The following is a 19,628-nucleotide window of genomic DNA, read 5'->3' on the forward strand; positions in this document are numbered from 1 at the left end:
ATGCTGTCTAGATTGCTCATAACTTTCCTTTCAAAGAGTAAGCATCTTTTAATTTCATGACTGCAGTCACCATCTGCAGTAATTTTGGATCTCCCCCCAAAAAAGTCAGCCACTATTTCCACAGTCTCCCTATCTATTTGCCATGAAGTGATGGGACCGGATGCCATGATCTTCGTTTTCCGAATGTTGAGCTTTAAGCCAACTTTTTCACTCTCCTCTTTCACTTTCATCAAGAGGCTCTTTAGTTCTTCTTCACTTTCTGCCATAAAGGTGGTGTCATCTGCATATCTGATGGTTATTGATATTTCTCCCGGCAATTCTGATTTCAGCTTGTGCTTCTTCCAGCCCAGCGTTTCTCATGATGTACTCTGCATATAAGTTAAATAAGCAGGGTGACAGTATACAGCCTTGACGTACCCCTTTCCCTATTGGGAGCCAGTCTGTTGTTTCATGTCCAGTTCTAACTGTTGCTTCCTGCCCTGCATAGAGATTTCTCAAGAGGCAGGTTGGGCGGTCTGGGATTCCCATCTCTTTTAGAATTTTCCAGAGTTTGTTGTGATCCACACAGTCAAAGGCTTTGTCTTAGTCAATAAAGCAGGAATAGATGTTTTTCTGGAACTCTCTTGCTTTTCGATGACCCAGCAGATGTTGGATATTTGATCTGTGTTTCCTCTGCCTTTTCTAAATCCAGTTTGAACTTCTGGAAGTACACGGTTCACCTGTTGTTAAAGCCTGGCTTGTAGAATTTTAAGCATTATTTTGCTAGCGTGTGAAATGATTGCAACTGTGCAGTAGTTTGAGCATTCTTTGGCATTGCCTTTCTTTGGGATTGGGATGAAAACTAACATTTTCTAGTCCTGTTATCCACTGGTGAGTTTTCCAAATTTGCTAGCATATTGTGTGCAGCACTTTCACAGCATCATCTTTTAGGATTTGAAATAGTTCAACTGGAATTCCATCACCTCCACTAGCTTTGTTCATAGTGATGTTTCCTAAGGCCCACTTGACTTCACATTCCAAGATATCTGGCTCTAGATGAGTGATCACAGCATTGTGATTATCTGGGCCATGAAGACATTTTTTGTACAGTTCTTCTGTGTATTGTTGCCACCTGTTCTTAATATCTTCTGCTTCTGCTAGGTCCATATGATTTCTGTCCTTTATTGTGCCCATCTTTGCATGAAATGTTCCCTTGGTATCTCGAATTTTCTTGAATAGACCTCTAGTCTTTCCCATTCTATTGTTTTCCTCTATTGTTTGCGCTGATCACTGAGTAAGGCTTTCTTATCTCTCCTCGATGTTCTTAGGAACTCTGCATTGAAATGGGTATGTCTTTTCTTTTCTCCTTTGCTTTTTGCTTCTCTTCTTTTCACAGCTATTTGTAAGGCCTCTCTCAGACAGTCATTTTGCTTTTTTGCATTTCTTTTTCTTGAGGATGGTCTTGATCCCTGTCTCCTGTACAACATGACAAACCTCCATCCATAGTTCTTCAGGCACTCTATCTCTCTGATCTAGTCCCTTAAATCTATTCCCAGTTCCACTGTGTAATTGTAAGGGATTTGATTTAGCTTATACCTGAATGGTGTAGTGGTTTTCCCTACTTCCTTCAATTTAAGTCTGAATTTGGCTATAAGGAATTCATGATTTGAGCCACAATCAGCTCCCGGTCTTGTTTTCATTGACTATGTATAGCTTCTCCATCGTTGACTTCAAAGAATATAATCAATCTGGTTTCAGTGTTGACCATCTGGTGATGTCCATGTGTAGAGTCTTCTCTTGTGTTGTTGGAAGAGGGTGTTTGCTATGACCAATGTATTTTCTTGGCAAAACTCTATGAGCCTTTGTTCTGCTTCATTCTGTACTCCAAGGCCAAATTTGCCTGTTACTCCAGGTATTTCTTGAATTCCTACTTTTGCATTCCAGTCCCCTTTAATGAAAAGGAGATCTGTTTTGGGTGTTAGTTCTAAAAGGTCTTGTAGGTCTTCATAGAACCGTTCAACTTCAGCTTCTTCAGCATTATTAGTCGGGACATAGACTTGGATTACCATGATATGAGTGGTTTGCTTTGGAAATGAACAGAAATCATTCTGTTATTTTTGAGATTGCATTCATGCACTGCATTTCAGACTTTCGTTGACAATGATGGCCACTCCATATCTTCTAAGGGATTCTTGCCCATAGTAGTATATATAATGGTCATTGAGTTAAATTCACCCGTTCCAGTCCATTTTAGTTCGCTGATTCCTAAAATGTCAACGTTCATTCTTTCCATCTCCTGTTTGACCACTTCCAATTTACCTTGATTCATGTTATAATTATAAAAGTTTTTAACTGTTTTATTACACTTATAAGTTTTCTAAAAGTGTTAGCTACATATTTGCTTATTAAGTAAGAAAAAATAAGAAAACACCCATTAGATTTCAACCCACACAAGGAATTGACTTGTAGTGGCCTAATTCCCTAGATCAATCATGAAGTAATCTGTACTCTAGAGAAATTTGAATAGAACAATATATAATTATTTAAAGTCAATACAAATAATTGGATTTCAACCATAGCATCAGTATAATCAGAAGGAGAGTTGATAAAATGCAAAGTAGATGTTACTTCAGTGATTTTAGCTTAGCAAAATAAACCCTAAGAGAAAATCCAAATCATTTCAAACTTCAATTTAAGAGAGAGAAGTCAAAACGTTTTACCAAACTTCATACAGAAATGAGTCAGAAAATTTCCACTCAGTTCAGTAAACGTTTATTCTGTCTGTACTGTCTATCTACCTGATACCACACATATGAAGATACATACAGTAAATCAAAGGTTATGGAGAAAGTCTTTTATATAAATGAGCATGTCCAGGAGGATGTAAAACAAAATTATCTTAGGTTTGCTCTGCAAGGTAAGATTATGGGCAATGGTTCTTCTCATTTTGCTCGTCTGTTCTCGTTTGCACTATGATATATATTTCTGTGTGTTTTGTGTGTGTGTTCCTTATGTGACTTGTATGACTTTGCTATCCACATTTGATCCTCATCCTCATTTGCAACCGTGGTTTATGCTTCGTCTACAATTCTTCTGCACTACTAAGTAAGAGCATGTGTGTGGGGAGAGGGCATTTTATACAGCAGGTTTTTACCCCACTTCCTGTCCCTGTCCAATGCCCAACCACTGCCCATCTAAATACTACCTATTTCTAGCAGTCCCACATCCTCTGTAACCTTCTCTGACCCTGAATTCTTAAACACTTGTCTCTTTCAATGATGGGCATTTTGTGATAAGGTGTGTCATACTGTTATTTGACTTAATGCCTCACCCTATACGGTACTTTACATTTCAAAGCAATTACACACAAATTATCTTAATTCCTTCTGTGAGGTAGTCTGGGTAGATATGGTCTCTAATTTTAGTGTGCAGAAAAAAAAAAAGGATTATGTGACTTGCTTAAGTTTCTAAGTGCAGACTAAGAGCATAGTGCTTTTGACTCTTTTTTTAAAAGTTTTATTCTATACTGGAGTATAGTTGATTTTCAGTGTTTTAGTTTCAGGTGTACAGCGAAATGATTCATATATATATATATATATATATATATATATATATATATATACACACATACACACACACATATCCATTTTATTTTCAGATTCTTTTCCCATTTAGAGTATTGCAGAATACTGAATAGAGCTCCCTGTACTACACAGTAGGTCATTGTCAATTATTTACATTTTATATATATTTGTATTTATTTAAGAGATAAGCAGGACATTTGGAAAAAAATCATCATCTAGAAAGAGAAGACAACACTTTGATTTACCTGGAAGAGGAAGTTTACTAGAAGAATGACTAATTGAGCAGGGTAGAAAGACAAAAACTCTCATTGGACTAGGAGAGAAGATCACAGAGGAAGAGAATGGTGTCATGAAATGTGATTTGGGGTTCTTTCTGTTCTTTTTTTTTTATATTTCTGACATGAATGGGGAAGAGAAGAATTTCATAGAAATAAGATGAGATTCAAGGTTTGCAAGATACTGATGAGTTGACATTTCTGATCATTGGTTATTTCCAAAGTGTGTAACATCCTAGCTAGCTAACCTAAGAGTGGTAGAATTTCATGATGCACTTTGATGTTTCTTGCTGAGATAGTTGGAATGAGGAGCAGGGTGAACCCCTCACAAACTGAGGATAGGCAATAAATATCCAGGGGAAAGTGAAAGTTTTTCTTGTAGCAAAAGACTACAATGAAGAAAACAATGATGACAATGAACTAGGATACTAATGGGTGAAATAAACATATTGTACAATTGCTTCAATCTTTGTATATCATCTTCAGAAATACTCAAAATATTAGGTCTTTTGACCACTTTAAAATTTTTATTTATTTTTTTATTTTGGTCATGCCATGAGGCATGTGGGATCTTAGTTCCCTGACTAGAGATTGAGCTATTTGAGATTGAGTTTTCATTTATTGTTAAATTTTAAGAATTCTTTACAGATTCTTGATACAAATTGCATTTTAAATATTTGATTTGCAATATTTTCTTTCATTTTGTGGATTGTCTTGTGCATATTTGCTGGCATCATTTGAAGCACTATAGTTATTCATTTTAATGAGGTTGAATTTTTCTAACTTTTTATTTCATTGTTTGTGTTTTTGGTGTCATATCTAAGAAACCAATTGGTTATGAGTTTTCTGATGTATAAACTTGGTTATGCTATAGTTCCCAGTTATTCAGTTAACACTAATCTAGATGTTACTGTGAAGTCATTTTGCTGATGTAATTAAAGTTCCTAAGCTTTAAGTAAGGGAGACTATTCACTTGGAAGACCTGTAAAGCAGGGCTGAAGCTCCCATAGAGAGAAGTAATTATGGATGACAGTTTGGACCTGTGCTGGTAGAGTTCATTTTGCTCTTCTCTTCCTTTCCTGCGGAGAAGGCAATGGCAACCCACTCCAGTACTGTTGCCTGGAAAATCCCATGGACAGAGGAGCCTGGTGGGCTGTAGTCCTTGGGGTCGCTACGAGTCAGAAAGGACTGAGCGACTTTACTTTCACTTTTCACTTTCATGCACTGGAGAAGGAAATGGCGACCCACTCGAGTGTTCTTGCCTGGAGAATCCCAGGGACAGGGGAGCCTGGTGGGCTGCCGTCTGTGGTGTCGCACAGAGTTGGACACGACTGAAGCAACCTAGCAGCAGCAGCAGCTTCCCTTCCTGATTGCCTCGCTTATGAATTCAGATACATGTTACCAGCCCCAATCGTTGTGTAAGGCAATTCTTTTTTTTTTAAATAAAGAATACATCAACATCTGTATCTATATCTTGAGATATATAAAGATAGATAGATATAGATGTGCAAATGTATGCATGTAGTAGATAGACATTTCTATTGCTTCTGTTTCTCGTTGAACCTTGAATAATATGAATATGGTATTAAATCTTATGATTGTAGGATAGTGCTTCCATATGAATAAAATTTCCTTTTTCTGGTTTTATAGCCTGCACCACTCCCTATCCCCTGCTCCTCAGCCTTCTCAGAATCTATTCCTATGTATACTTTCTCCATTTTTTCTGGGATATGCTGGTTAGGTCCTAGAGGTCTTTTATCATGCACTACTTTCTTCCTCCCTCTTGTCCTTTCTCCCTCTCCCCCTTCCTTGCCTTCTCCCCCCTTGTCTTGCAAGATAAATACCTTTGTATTATTCTTAAGTAAGAGGGAACACACTGCTTTAACAGCAAGGAGAGACAGCATTTTCAGGGAAGCCTGGGAATTCAAGATTTTTGAGTACATTAACCAGGATAGTTCCCTCCTAACTCTCAGATCAGAATCTAGATTATGGTGACCAGATTTTCATCTTCTCTGGAGCTCTGCTAATCTTCTATACTAGTTATGGGTTTAATACCCACCCTTTCTGCCTTTCAACTTTAGTTGATTTTTTCTACATTCTTTTTTTTTATTTTTTTATTTATTTATTTTTTTAAATTTTAGTTTTTTATTTTTTAAATTTTAAAATCTTTAATTCTTACATGCATTCCCAAACATGAACCCCCCTCCCACCTCCCTCCCCATAACATCTTTCTGGGTCATCCCCATGCACCAGCCCTAAGCATGCTGCATCCTGCGTCAGACATAGACTGGTGATTCAATTCACATGATTTTAGTATACATGTTAGAATGTCATTCTCCCAAATCATCTCACCCTCTCCCTCTCCCTCTGAGTCCAAAAGTCCGTTATACACATCTGTGTCTCTTTCCCTGTCTTGCATACAGGGTCGTCATTGCCATCTTCCTAAATTCCATATATATGTGTTAATATACTGTATTGGTGTTTTTCTTTCTGGCTTACTTCACTCTGTATAATCGGCTCCAGTTTCATCCATCTCATCAGAACTGATTCAAATGAATTCTTTTTAACGGCTGAGTAATACTCCATTGTGTATATGTACCACAGCTTTCTTATCCATTCATCTGCTGATGGACATCTAGGTTGTTTCCATGTCCTGGCTATTATAAACAGTGCTGCGATGAACATTGGGGTACATGTGTCTCTTTCAATTCTGGTTTCCTTGGTGTGTATGCCCAGAAGTGGGATTGCTGGGTCATGGGCCAAAGAACTAAATAGACATTTCTCCAAAGAAGACATACGGATGGCTAACAAACACATGAAAAGATGCTCAACATCACTCATTATTAGAGAAATGCAAATCAAAACCACAATGAGGTACCACTTCACACCAGTCAGAATGGCTGCGATCCAAAAATCTGCAAGCAATAAATGCTGGAGAGGGTGTGGAGAAAAGGGAACCCTCCTACACTGTTGGTGGGAATGCAAACTAGTACAGCCACTATGGAGAACAGTGTGGAGATTCCTTAAAAAAATTTTTTTTTATTTTAATTTTTACTTTATTTTACTTTACAATACTGTATTGGTTTTGCCATACATTGGCATGAATCCACCACGGGTGTACATGCATTCCCAAAGATGAACCCCCCTCCCACCTCCCTCCCCATATCATCTCTCTAGGTCATCCCCATGCACCAGCCCCAAGCATCCTGTATCCTGCATCAGACATAGACTGGCGATTCATTTCTTACATGATAGTATACGTGTTTCAATGCCATTCTCCCAAATCATCCCACTCTCTCCCTCTCCCTCAGAGTCCAAAAGTTCACTCTGCACATCTGTGTCTCTTTTGCTGTCTTGCATAGAGGGTCATCATTGCCATCTTTCTAAATTCCATATATATGTGTTAGTATACTGTATTGGTGTTTTTCTTTCTGGCTTACTTCACTCTGTATAATAGGCTCCAGTTTCATCCATCTCATTAGAACTGATTCAAATGTATTCTTTTTAATGGCTGAGTAATACTCCATTGTGTATGTGTACCACAGCTTTCTTATCCATTCATCTGCTGATGGACATCTAGGTTGTTTCCATGTCCTGGCTATTATAAATAGTGCTGCGATGAACATTGGGGTACATGTGTCTCTTTCAATTCTGGTTTCCTCGGTGTGTATGCCCAGCAGTAGGATTGCATTCTTCCATAAATGTCTCCTAAATTGTATGTGTGTGTGTGTGTGTGTTTAAGTTGGTAATCAGTCTTCCTCAAACTTTCATTACCCTGTTCAGTTAATTGACAGTTTCCAGAAAGAGCCATCCAAAGCCATAGTCCAGAACCTCTCAGTTACATGAGCTAGTGTACCAACCAGTGCACTTCCTTCTACCAGTATTTCATCCCAGTTACCATCTGTGATAATTTTAACAGTTGCGCCACTATAGTGTGCCACATTAGCCATCAATGTCTATCAGTGTCAGGGTTCTTGTCTCCAGTCTGCTAGTCGATGATTCAGGTCCAAAATCCCATTTTAGATTTTGTTTGTAAGGACCACAACAAACCCAAATTATCTTAGATTGGATATTTTAAACAGACTCTGAAGCAGAGATTTGTGTTGGGAGAACTTTCTGGAACAATTCCAGTAAAGGAGTAAGAAGTAAGATGGAGCAGTAAGAGAAGCTGGGCTGCATTAGACAAAGGCTTCAAATGTGTCTATAGGGAGCACTATAGCTGGGGCAACATTTTAGAATTGTTCTGAATTTTATCCCATATTTTAATGGGGCCTGGTCTTGTTAGGCCATTATCAACCATGTTTTGGATAGGGGCTGTCTCTAAAGAGGATTTTCAATTTTGGACAAGGCTATTGCTTTCATTAGAAAGCAATTTCTGGGGAAGGACTTGGCTATGAACAACCAGCCGTTAATACTCCTAGAGGCTAAAGGAATGAATGCCTTTCCTGAATGAAGGGGGAGAAGATTTGGGCAGCACACCACAGCATCTGCTCCAACACGCCAGCATCCACCCAATCTTCAGGCTCAAAACCTGGATTCTTTCCTCTCACATCCCACATCCAGTCCATCAGAGAGTTGGTTTGATGACCTGAATTATTTTACCTATCACCATTTCCACTGCAAAAATCCATGTTATGTACTGTTTTCCTTTATCTGGACAATAGTCCTCCTGTAGTGTTCCCTGGGTAGCCTCTTACCATTCTATACTCCATTTTCTTCAAAGCAGAGTGATCTTCTGAAAACATAAAGCATGTATCATATTTTAAAACCTTCCAGTTGTTTCCTGTTGCAAGTAACATAAAGCTAATGCTCTTCATCATGGCCTACTCTAGTAATTACAGTTGCCATGCTTTGAGTCCAGAACCTTATGATTCCTTACATTCATTACTTCATACAATCCTCACAATAGCCCTCACAAATGCTTATTGTCCCTACTTTACAGATGAAGAGATTATGTCTTAATGAGGTTGAGTAACTAGCCCAAGGTTGTACAGTTGGGAAGTAGTGGGGTCTGGATTTGAACCCAGTACTGTTCAATTCAAAAGCCCTATTATTGTACCTGTTCTTAAAATGTCTACTGATGTAAAAATTACAAGCTCTTGCCCTTAGTTTAAACAAACATTGTTTTGGCTCCTTAGATAGCTCCCTCACCTATGGAATCATCATCATTATTAGTAATTTATATTTATTTCTAGGAACATACTGTGTTCAATAAATATGATGTAATTGTGTGTTTTATCCTCATAGACTATCAGGAAAATTATTGGGTGGGGAACTAATTTCAGATGGGAAAAAAAGAAAGATGTAAGGTGGTCATGTGACCAGTTAAAGGTAACAAAGGTAGCTAATTCTGGGATCAAGAATCGAAGTATGTTACTAACCTCTGACCACTGGCATTTCCTGCCTTGGCCTCCCACCCTCAATGTGGCAGTTTCCTGATGGGATTGCTGCTGCCATATCTTTTGCCACTCCCGAGTAATATTCTGAAGAAATGCTCCAGACAATAGTGGAAGGAACTGGGACCCTAGGAGAAGCAATCTGAAGGATATCATCATCCAATTTGGAGCATGGCCAGCAGCTGGATGGCTCGAGAGCTGTAACCCAACTGTAGCTTGAAGTGGCTACCATCTTTGTGCAGTTGAGAACATTAAAACCAGATGCCTCACTGCAAAAGCTTGGTCTAGAAGAGAGAATTCATCCACACATTTCACTGAAGCTTAAACCTGGGTCATTGTCTTTACTGCAAGAATTGAAAGATGGAGAAATTGACATCTTTCTGTGTTCTTTGTCTATTCAGAGAGAATGTCCCAACACTGCATGTAAATAATTATAAATAAAACAAAAAGTCAGAAGAATTGCTAGTTAATATTTAATGACTAGTTCTCTGGCAGCAGTGCACATTCCAAAGATTTCCCAACTGGTTGTGTTTATATTGCTATAAACTCCAGCAGGCCTAGCTTTCTCTGAACTCAGAGCACACTTCAAGAGCTAATATTTCCCCTACCTGAGAGCTTCGAAAATGGTCTGAAAAATCATAGCCATATACTGTGTATTGGTGCTTTGATGTTGTCAACTGAGAGACATTAGCAGCAAAACCATCTTGTTTATTACTGCAAAGATTATGGGAATATCCTTTTTTGCCAGCTTTGTCAGAGAAGGGATCATACATCCAAAGAGGCCAAATCATTTCAAAACTTGGTACACAAGCTATTTGTTTCTGGAAAACTAGGAAAATAACCTGAGCTTAAGGGAAATGAAAGCACTCCATTTGTAACTGTAATATTACAGTTACAAATTTGTAACTTGTAATATTCTGAGTAAATATTTCTTTTAAAAATACAGATACTAGGTTTATTAAACAAATAAAGCTAATATTTTTGTAGGTGTTCATGTAAAGAATACTTCACAGTTGCTGTTGCATTTGACCCTGTTAAGTTTTTGAGGATTCATAAAATTTTAGAGTCATGAGAAGCACCACTCTGAGCATGTCAGAGATATGAAACTGATACTTGTATATAGCAATAAAACTACTGAATCCTCCCCAAGGAATTTCATAAGGTTGTATTCTTATAACAGCTGAGTTAGCTAAAGGATTCTTATTTCAGCTTTATTAAATAGTACTGAGTCAGGGTTGTATGCGTGCATGCTTAGATGCCCAGTCATCCCAGCTCTTTTTGACCCCATGGGCTGTAGCCTGCTAGGCTTCTCTGTCTATGGGGACTCTCCAGGCAAGAATACTGGAGTGGGTTGCCATGCCCTCTTTCAGGGCATCCTCCCAACCCAGGTATCGAACTCAGGTCTCCTGCATTGTGGGCAAATTCTTTACTGTTTAAGACACCAGGGAAGCCCAGGTCAGGGTTATCTATTTCTCAATAAATATACTGTATGTACACAAAACCGTACAGTGTGAAGATCAAAACTTTAATTAGTAGTTAGCATAAGAAAATCTAGAAGGAAATGATGTGGTTTATGGGAAAAAAAACTTTAAGTCACAAATCTAGAGATGAGAGTGCTCATGAGAATAAGAATAATACTAGCCTATGTTTATTTAGTTTTCAGTTTGTGCCAAGAACCATTTTAGGCTTTTTCTATTTTGCCCATTTAATCCTTGTAACCACTCTCTAGAGTAGAGACTGTTGTTATTTCTGTTATATAGAAGAGGAAACTGAGGGATTGAGGGGCTAGGTAACTTGTTCAAGGGTGTTGAACTTCTAAGTGGAGTTGCTGGGATTTAAAACCTGGAAATCTAACTCTGGAGTTCATGCTATTAGCTGTTCTGCTAAATTGCCTTTTGATTAGCAGCTCTACCCTTACTAAGTGAACATGATCTTTATTTTTTTCCCAATCTATTGAAATAATCTGATACCTACCATTGCTACTCCCACAAAGTTGTTTTTGAGATTAACCGAAATGATATATTTAAAAGTACTTTAAAAGATAATATGCTCTTCAAATGTGAGGTGATATTATTATATTATATACAATGGCTAGTTACTCAGAGCAATGGTCCATGAAATGGTCAGCCATGGGTGTATTTGGTATACTAATAAACCAAACCACTGCAATAGGCTTCTAAATATATACACATTAGTTCTTCCCAGAATTCAAGTGAAGGCTCAAACTGCCTCTGCACACAGTTATTTGGAGATACATGGGCATATTTCTGGAAACAGGGAGGAACTGCTGTAATTGTTTGCACATGCAGACATTGTCTCAAATATGATTTTGCTATTTCAGAGATTCCCTTGTCATAACTACCAAAATGACACAAGCAGTACTTTTTTGTAATCTCCATATTTGACGCATGAAAGAAGACTTAATTCCTGTTTGAATAAACAACATAATAAGGTTATTGAGATTAGAGACCATTACTATATAAAATTATGTCTAAGTGGCAGATATAATTAACATTGGATTGTAATTACACTAATTACAAGTCACATTAAGACACTCCAGTAATGACAAAGTGAGAACCCTATAATTGAATGGAATAAGTAGGGAAACATGCTGCTCACACTAATTACCTAAATGAGCTAATATGTCTTCAGAGTGACAGTCATGTTCACTGTTATTACGCAGACAAGGCAGTTGAGTGAGGTATTTTTAAAATATACATATATATTTCTAATTTTCTTTCTTTATTCTCTCCAGGACCTATTTCAAGTCATCAGAAACTTCAGAATTTTTCTCCTGGGCCAAAGATAACAAAAATTGCAATGAGGGCTTTCTTTAGGCTTGTTAAAGAAGAGCATGAACAGCCACAATACACCAATCCAGGTAAGATTCCAGTCTTAGAGCATGTGAAATACTCTGAGCACCAGCCAGTTTCTTGGACTGGGTACTGTTCTCCAGTTTCTCCTCTGTCCTAGCATTCCCAGCTTACTGAATCAAGTACCTGCATCTCACTGTATAGTTTGTAGCATTGAGAATCATCAGTTGTATGTTCTGAAGTACCAAATATGGCTTCCAGCAGCCTGGCTCCAGAATGGCCCTGGAGAGTGATAAAGCATGAATTATTCAAGGCAATTAGTACCAGCATCACACTGGAACCCACATTTTAACCCAAACTGTTAAGTGAGAATATAAACTAATAGTAGAATATGAATTCGTGGCATTGTGAAAATTGTCTGTATTTTGTTGTTCCTTTCCCCCGTTCATGTTACCTTTTCTTTATGTACCTCTGTCTGGGGTACTACTTGGGTAGGAAAGGAAATTGGAAATTAAAAAAAAGAAAACAGACTGCAGCTTATTAAAACCTTTTTTTGAAAGGAGAGATTTCTTCTTTTCCTTTTTTTAAGGCAAGGAGGTCCCAATATGTGAAAAATAGAATTAATACACTTAAATTGATAAAATGCTGAGCACAGCTTTTCTTTGTCTTGTGTCAGTGAAGAAAGGACAGTGTGTCAAGCATGCCTTTGTTAGCAGGACTGTGGAACTGTTTCTGTACATTCCTCTTTATTTTTGTTTGAATACAAATAAGATTTCCTTTTTTCCATCCAGACAATATAGTTTTGCCTTTAAGAAACCAGGCTTATGGGTTTCTAATAAAAAGCAGTAAACCAAATACACAAGGTTTATAAATAAGTGGATACCATATGTATTAGCCCAAAGGTGGCAATTTGACCCTCCCACTCCGTTAATATTTGGCATGTAACTCAAAAATAATGACCCTGTTCTGTTGATATACTCTAGTTGCAGGGTTCTACAATTCTTGCAATCAATCATATTTTAGTTCAAAATGGACTTAGTGTTGAATTTGAATTATGGGTTATACTCAATTAATTCAGTACTTGTACAAACTCATATAATCAAGCATTAGGAGTTTACATAAGAGGATGTTGATTGAAATAAATAGTGCTGGAGGCCAGCCTTCTGCTAATGGCCATGCAAATCAGGGGCTAATGGAGCTTAGCAAGTTTAATCTAAGACAAAGAGTAGGGTGACTTAGATTTTATCCTTAGAACTATCTTTTTCTCACTGATGATTTTTCATGTTGTTCATTATCTCTGTTTTAGTGAGATAGCAATTTCAGTGGTTCTTTGCAACTTACTTAGAGTCCTTGAGTCTTTAAGCAGCTCAGAAATATTTCATTTTATGTCCCTGAGGAAACAGTTAATCCCCTAGAGTTCCAGAAAGAGTGTAGTTCTGCTGATATCTTGATGTTAGCCCTGTAAGGCTTCTATCTACAGAACTCTTTGTGACCTTATCAACTGTAGCCTGCCAGGTTCCTCTGTCCATGGGATTATCCAGGCAAGAATACTGGAGTGGATTGCAGTTTCCTTCTCCTGGGGATCTTCCTGACCCGGGGATCAAATCTGTGTCTCTTACATCTCCTGCATTGGCAGGCAGGTTTTTAACACTAGCAGTACCTGGGAAGTGGTATGTCACTACCACCAGGTAAATGAGTTGGCCAAGCGGACAGAGCACTCAGAAATCCCAGGTCTGGGTTGGCAAACATTTTTTGGTAAAGAACCAGATAGTAAATATTTATGGATTTCCAGGTCACGTATGGAAATATAGATAGATAGGTAGCTAGGTAGATAGATAGAGACAGAGATCAAACCAGTCCATCCTAAAGGAAATCAACCCTGAATCTTCACTGGAAGGACTGATGCTAAAGCTGAAGCTCCAATACTTTGGAAACCTGATTGGAAGAGCTGGCTCATTAGAAAAGACCCTGATACTGGGGAAGATTGAAGGCAGGAGGAGAAGGGGATTACAGAGGGCAAGATGGTTGGATGGTATCACCAACTCAATGGACATGAGTTTGAGCAAACTCAGAAAGATAACGAAGGACAAGAAAGCCTGGTGTGCTGCAGTCCATGGGGTCTCAAAGAGTCAGACACAACTGAGTGATTGAACAACATAGATATAGACATGGACATATATATCTATATATATGTTCCAACTCTTGAAAAGTGTAAGGAAAAAAAAATCACCATTCTTAGCTTGCTGGGCTCTACACCAAGAGGCTACAGGCAGAATTTAGGCCTCAGGGCCAATCCCTTCCCCAAGCAAACATAATTGAATATGTATCACAGTGAAGAATCATTCTTTAATGGAAGCTAAATATAAAACTACTGAAATCAACTTTTTCTAAAGTACTGAAACATGTAGATCATAATTATTTAACGTTATAGATGTGTTTGTTTATACTTGAATAAGTTGTTTCACTGGGAATATCAGAGATTGAGAGAGGAAAGGTCTCTTTTGCACAGATCATGGGAGCAGCCTAGTATGAGTCAGAGTCTAAGTAAGGTGAGGAGGGCATCAGTGTAAGACTGGAGATGGAAAACTGGTTATATTGAGGGGGTTGATCAAATAAGTAACTATATTAAGGATAAAGCCATCCAGGTATCAGAAGAGAACTACAAATGTGGAAAAGAATAAAACTAGAGAGGGCCCTGAAGTTTTAATGAATACAGATACATAAGGAAATAGATATAAATGTAAATTAAGTACATACACACAAGCACACACACACTCATACATACCTTCACTAGCTCTGTCTACTGAGAGGCCTGGGAGCAGCAAAACTTTATCATCAATGAATGGACCTAGTGCTCAGATCATGGCTTCTTGCTGTCCTTCTCCAATGAAAAAAACCAAGCCTCGTTAGAGAAATACTTGATTTTAGAACTGAGGCAGAGAATATGTAAGCTTGGAAAAATCTTACTTATTCCAAGAGCAAACAAACCAAAGGTCACAGAATAATTGGATCATGTCAAGAAGGTACAGACACTAGTTTGAAAGGATTCCCACTAGACAAATAGGGATTAATTTCAGCATCAAAATGAATAATGACAGTAACAGAATGGAACTTACTCAGTAAGTTAGGAAATCATAAATAAACTAAAAGTTTGATGAAATTTACATGATTTTAAAATATCTCCTTACAAAGTGCTTATTAATTACAAGAGGGCTAGGAAAATTTACTTTATTGAGGAAAATCCTGATATGTACTACTTCAGTCAGTGATAAAAGTGAATATCATTAGTCATAGGATAAATATAAATTGTGGGCCACCTAATAAGAGGCAGTTAGGAAACCATAGCATCACACTTGTGATATCCCCATCAAATAAACACGACCTGAGTCTGATCATGAGGAAACATCAGATAAACTCCAACCAAGGGATATTTTACAAAGTAACTGCTTTTTAAAAGCATCAAGGTCATAAAAATTAAGGGAGAACTAAGAAGCAATTCTAGTGTGAAGAAGAATAAAGAGATATGATAGCTAAATGCAACATGTAGAGGCTGGTGCACTGGGATGACCCAGAGGGATGGTATGGGGAGGGAGGATGGAGGGGCGTTCAGTATGGCAAAACCAATACAATATTGTAAAGTAATTAACCTCCAATTAAAATAAGTAAATTTGTATAAAAAAGACATTATAGGAACAATTAGCAGAACATGAATGGGATTTAAGGATTAAATGATAGTACATATCAGTGTTAGTGTTCTTATTTTGATCATTGTATTGGTTATGAGGAAAAATACCCTTACTTGTAGGAAATACATAGAAAGGATATTAGAGCATCAGGAGGACAAATTATTCTCAAGTGACTCAGAAAAAAGAAGTTCTTGTCCTGTGCATCCTGTAATTTTCTAAATATTTTAAAATATAAATAATTATAAATGAGATTTAATATAAGTATCATATTAAAATGTAAACACAATTAAAATGTGCATTCTAAGATGCTCTCCCATAGGAGAGATGGGAGATGGCATGGTGAAGTAGATACAGAGTGAATTTTGAAATCTCTAAGATCTGGAATGGAATCTGTTTCAAATGTTTAATAGCTGGATGGTTTCAGCCAAGCCACTTAGCCACCTCAAATACTAAATGTTTATGATGTCATTTATATTATAATGCCATTAAATAAATGGAGAGTATTATATTTAAATAGACTATAAATATTGTCTGGCACATAAAAGATGCTTACTTCAAGCTAATCATAGTAGAGAATAATAGTGGTTAACAGTAGTACTATTAATAATAATAGTAGTAATCATAATAACAGTATGAGTAGTAGTGACACATATAGTGTTGTTAATGACATTATCAGTAATAATGGCAAGTAGTGGTAGTAGAAATAGATGTTTCGCTATTAGCAACAGAGGCTATTGTTGGCATAGATGGCATTGTCATCCTAATCATTATGGGCCCTCTCGGGAGAGTGAGGTGGGTAGTCTGCTAAGTCAAAGTCTTCAGTAACCATAATCCATCATGGAAAAAGGAGTAGCAGGCAAGAGGATGAGAGGCAGGAACAACCATATGGATGGAAGACATCCTCAATATCTAAGGTAAGTTAATACCTTAAAACATCCATGATATTGTCATCTAGTGATTCCACTCTCTTACTAAACATTATAGAAAGACACTTGGTTCTCCTCTTGGTCACCCTGCACACCTAGACATGCAATTCTTTTTCCAAACTTTATTTAGAAATCTTTATTGGCCATGCAATTCTTACACCCCATCAAGGATACCCACCTCCTATCCTCTGTGTTTTGCTCTGTCTTCAGAGTATTGTCTCTGTCAGGAGACGAATCCATGCTGAAGTCAGCTGAGTACCTTGAAGTCTCAACAGTAAGTCAGTGCAGGATTCTTCATATTCTTGCTCTAACTGACTTCCTATAACAATTATACTAACATCTAAAGTCTGAATGGTAGGTGTAAGATGGTAAGATGGTAGGTGTTGCAAGAGGGCATCAGAGGGCAGACACACTGAAACCATAATCACAGAAAACTAGTCAATCTACTCACATTAGGACCACAGCCTTGTCTAACTCAATGAAACTAAGCCATGCCCACAGGGCAACCTAAGATGGGCGGGTCATGGTGGAGAGGTCTGACAGAATGTGGCCCACTGGAGAAGGGAATGGCAAACCACTTCAGTATTCTTGCCTTGAGAACTCCATGAACAGTATGAAAAGGCAAAATGATAGGATACTGAAAGAGGAACTCCCCAGCTCTGTAGGTGCCCAATATGCCACTGGAGATCAGTGGAGAAATAACTCCAGAAAGAATGAAGGGATGGAGCCAAAGCAAAAACAATACCCAGCTGTGGATGTGACTGGAGATAGAAGCAAGGTCCGATGCTGTAAAGAGCAATATTTCATAGGAACCTAGAATGTCAGGTCCATGAATCAAGGCAAATTGAAAGTGGTCAAACAAGAGATGGCAAGAGTGAACGTTGACATTCTAGGAATCAGCAAACTAAAATGGACTGGAATGGGTGAATTTAACTCAGATGACCATTATATCTACTACTGCAGGCAAGAATCCCTAAGAAGAAATGGAGTAGCCATCATGGTCAACAAAAGACTCTGAAATGCAGTACTTGGATGCAGTCTCAAAAATGACAGAATGATGTCTGTTCATCTCCAAGGCAAACCATTCAATGTCACAGTAATCCAAGTCTGTGCCCCAACCAGTAATGCTGAAGAAGCTGAAGTTGAACGGTTCTATGGAGACCTATAAGACCTTTTAGAACTAACACCCAAAAAAGGTGTCCTTTACATTATAGGGGACTGGAATGCAAAAGTAGGAAATCAAGAAACACCTGGAGTAACAGGCAGATTTGGCCTTGGAGTACCCAATGAAGCAGGGCAAAGTTAACAGAGTTCTGCAAGAGAATGCACTGGTCATAGCAAACACCCTCTTCCAACAACATAAGAGAAGATTCTACACATGGACATCACAAGATGGTCAACACCGAAATAAGATTAATTATATTCTATGCAGCCAAAGATGGAGAAGCTCTATACAGTCAACAAAAACAAGACCAGGAGCTGACTGTGACTCAGATCATGAACTCCTTATAGCCAAATTCAGACTTAAATTGAAGAAAGTAGGGAAAACAGCTAGAACATTCAGGTATGACCTAAATCAAATCCCTTATGATTATACAGTGGAAGTGAGAAATAGATTTAAAGGACTAGATATGATAGATAGAGTGCCTGATGAACTATGGACCGACATTCATGATATTGTACAGGAGACAGGGATCAAGACCATCCCCATGGAAAAGAAATGCAAAAAAGCAAAATGGCTGTCTGGGGAGGCCTTACAAATAGCTCTGAAAAGAAGAGAAGCAAAAAGCAAAGGAGAAAAGGAAAGATATAAGCATCCGAATGCAGAGTTCCAAAGAATAGCAAGAGGAGATAAGAAAGCCTTCCTCAGCAATCAATGCAAAAAAATGGAGGAAAACAAGAGAATGGGAAAGGCTAGAGATCTCTTCAAGAAAATTAGAGATACCAAGGGAACATTTCATGCAAAGATGGGCTTGATAAAGGACAGAAATGGTATGGACCTAACAGAAACAGAAGATATTAAGAAGAAGGTGGCAAGAATACATAGAAGAACTGTACAAAAAAGATCTTCAAGACCAAGATAATCACGATGGTGTGATCACTCACCTAGAGCCAGAGATCCTGGAATGTGAAGTCAAGTGGGCCTTAGAAAGCATCACTACAAACAAAGTTAGTGGAGGTGATGGATTTGCAGTTGAGCTGTTTCAAATCCTGAAAGATGATGCTGTGAAAGTGCTGCACTCAATATGCCAGCAAATTTGGAAAACTCAGCAGTGGCCACAGGACTGGAAAAAGTCAGTTTTCATTCCAATCCCAAAGAAAGGCAATGCCAAAGAATGCTCAAACTACTGCACAATTGCACTCATCTTACCCACTAGTAAAGTAATGCTCAAAAATTTCCAAGCCAGGCTTCAGCAATACGTGAACCGTGAACTTCAGATGTTCAAGCTGGTTTTAGAAAAGGCAGAGGAACCAGAAATCAAATTGCCAACATCCACTGGGTCATGGAAAAAGCAAGAGAGTTCCAGAAAACATCTATTTCTGCTTTATTGACTATGCCAAAGCCTTTGACTGTGTGGATCACAACAAACTCTGGAAAATTCTGAAAGAGATGGGAATACCAGACCACCTGACCTGCCTCTTGAGAAACCTATATGCATGTCAGGAAGCAACAGTTAGAACTGGACATGGAACAACAGACTGGTTCCAGATAGGAAAAGGAGTACGTCAAGGCTGTATATTGTCATCCTGCTTATTTAACTTATAGGTAGAGTACATTATGAGAAATGCTGGGCTGGAAGAAGCACAAGCTGGAATCAAGATTGCCGGGAGAAATCTCAATAACCTCAGATATGCAGATGACACCACCCTTATGGCAGAAACTGAAGAGGGACTAAAAAACCTCTTGATGAAAGCAAAAGAGCAGAGTGAAAAAGTTGGCTTAAAGCTCAACATTCAGAAAACGAAGA

This window comes from Ovis aries, chromosome 2 (genome assembly GCF_016772045.2).
Source record: "Ovis aries strain OAR_USU_Benz2616 breed Rambouillet chromosome 2, ARS-UI_Ramb_v3.0, whole genome shotgun sequence".
NCBI classification, from domain to species: Eukaryota; Metazoa; Chordata; class Mammalia; order Artiodactyla; family Bovidae; genus Ovis; species Ovis aries.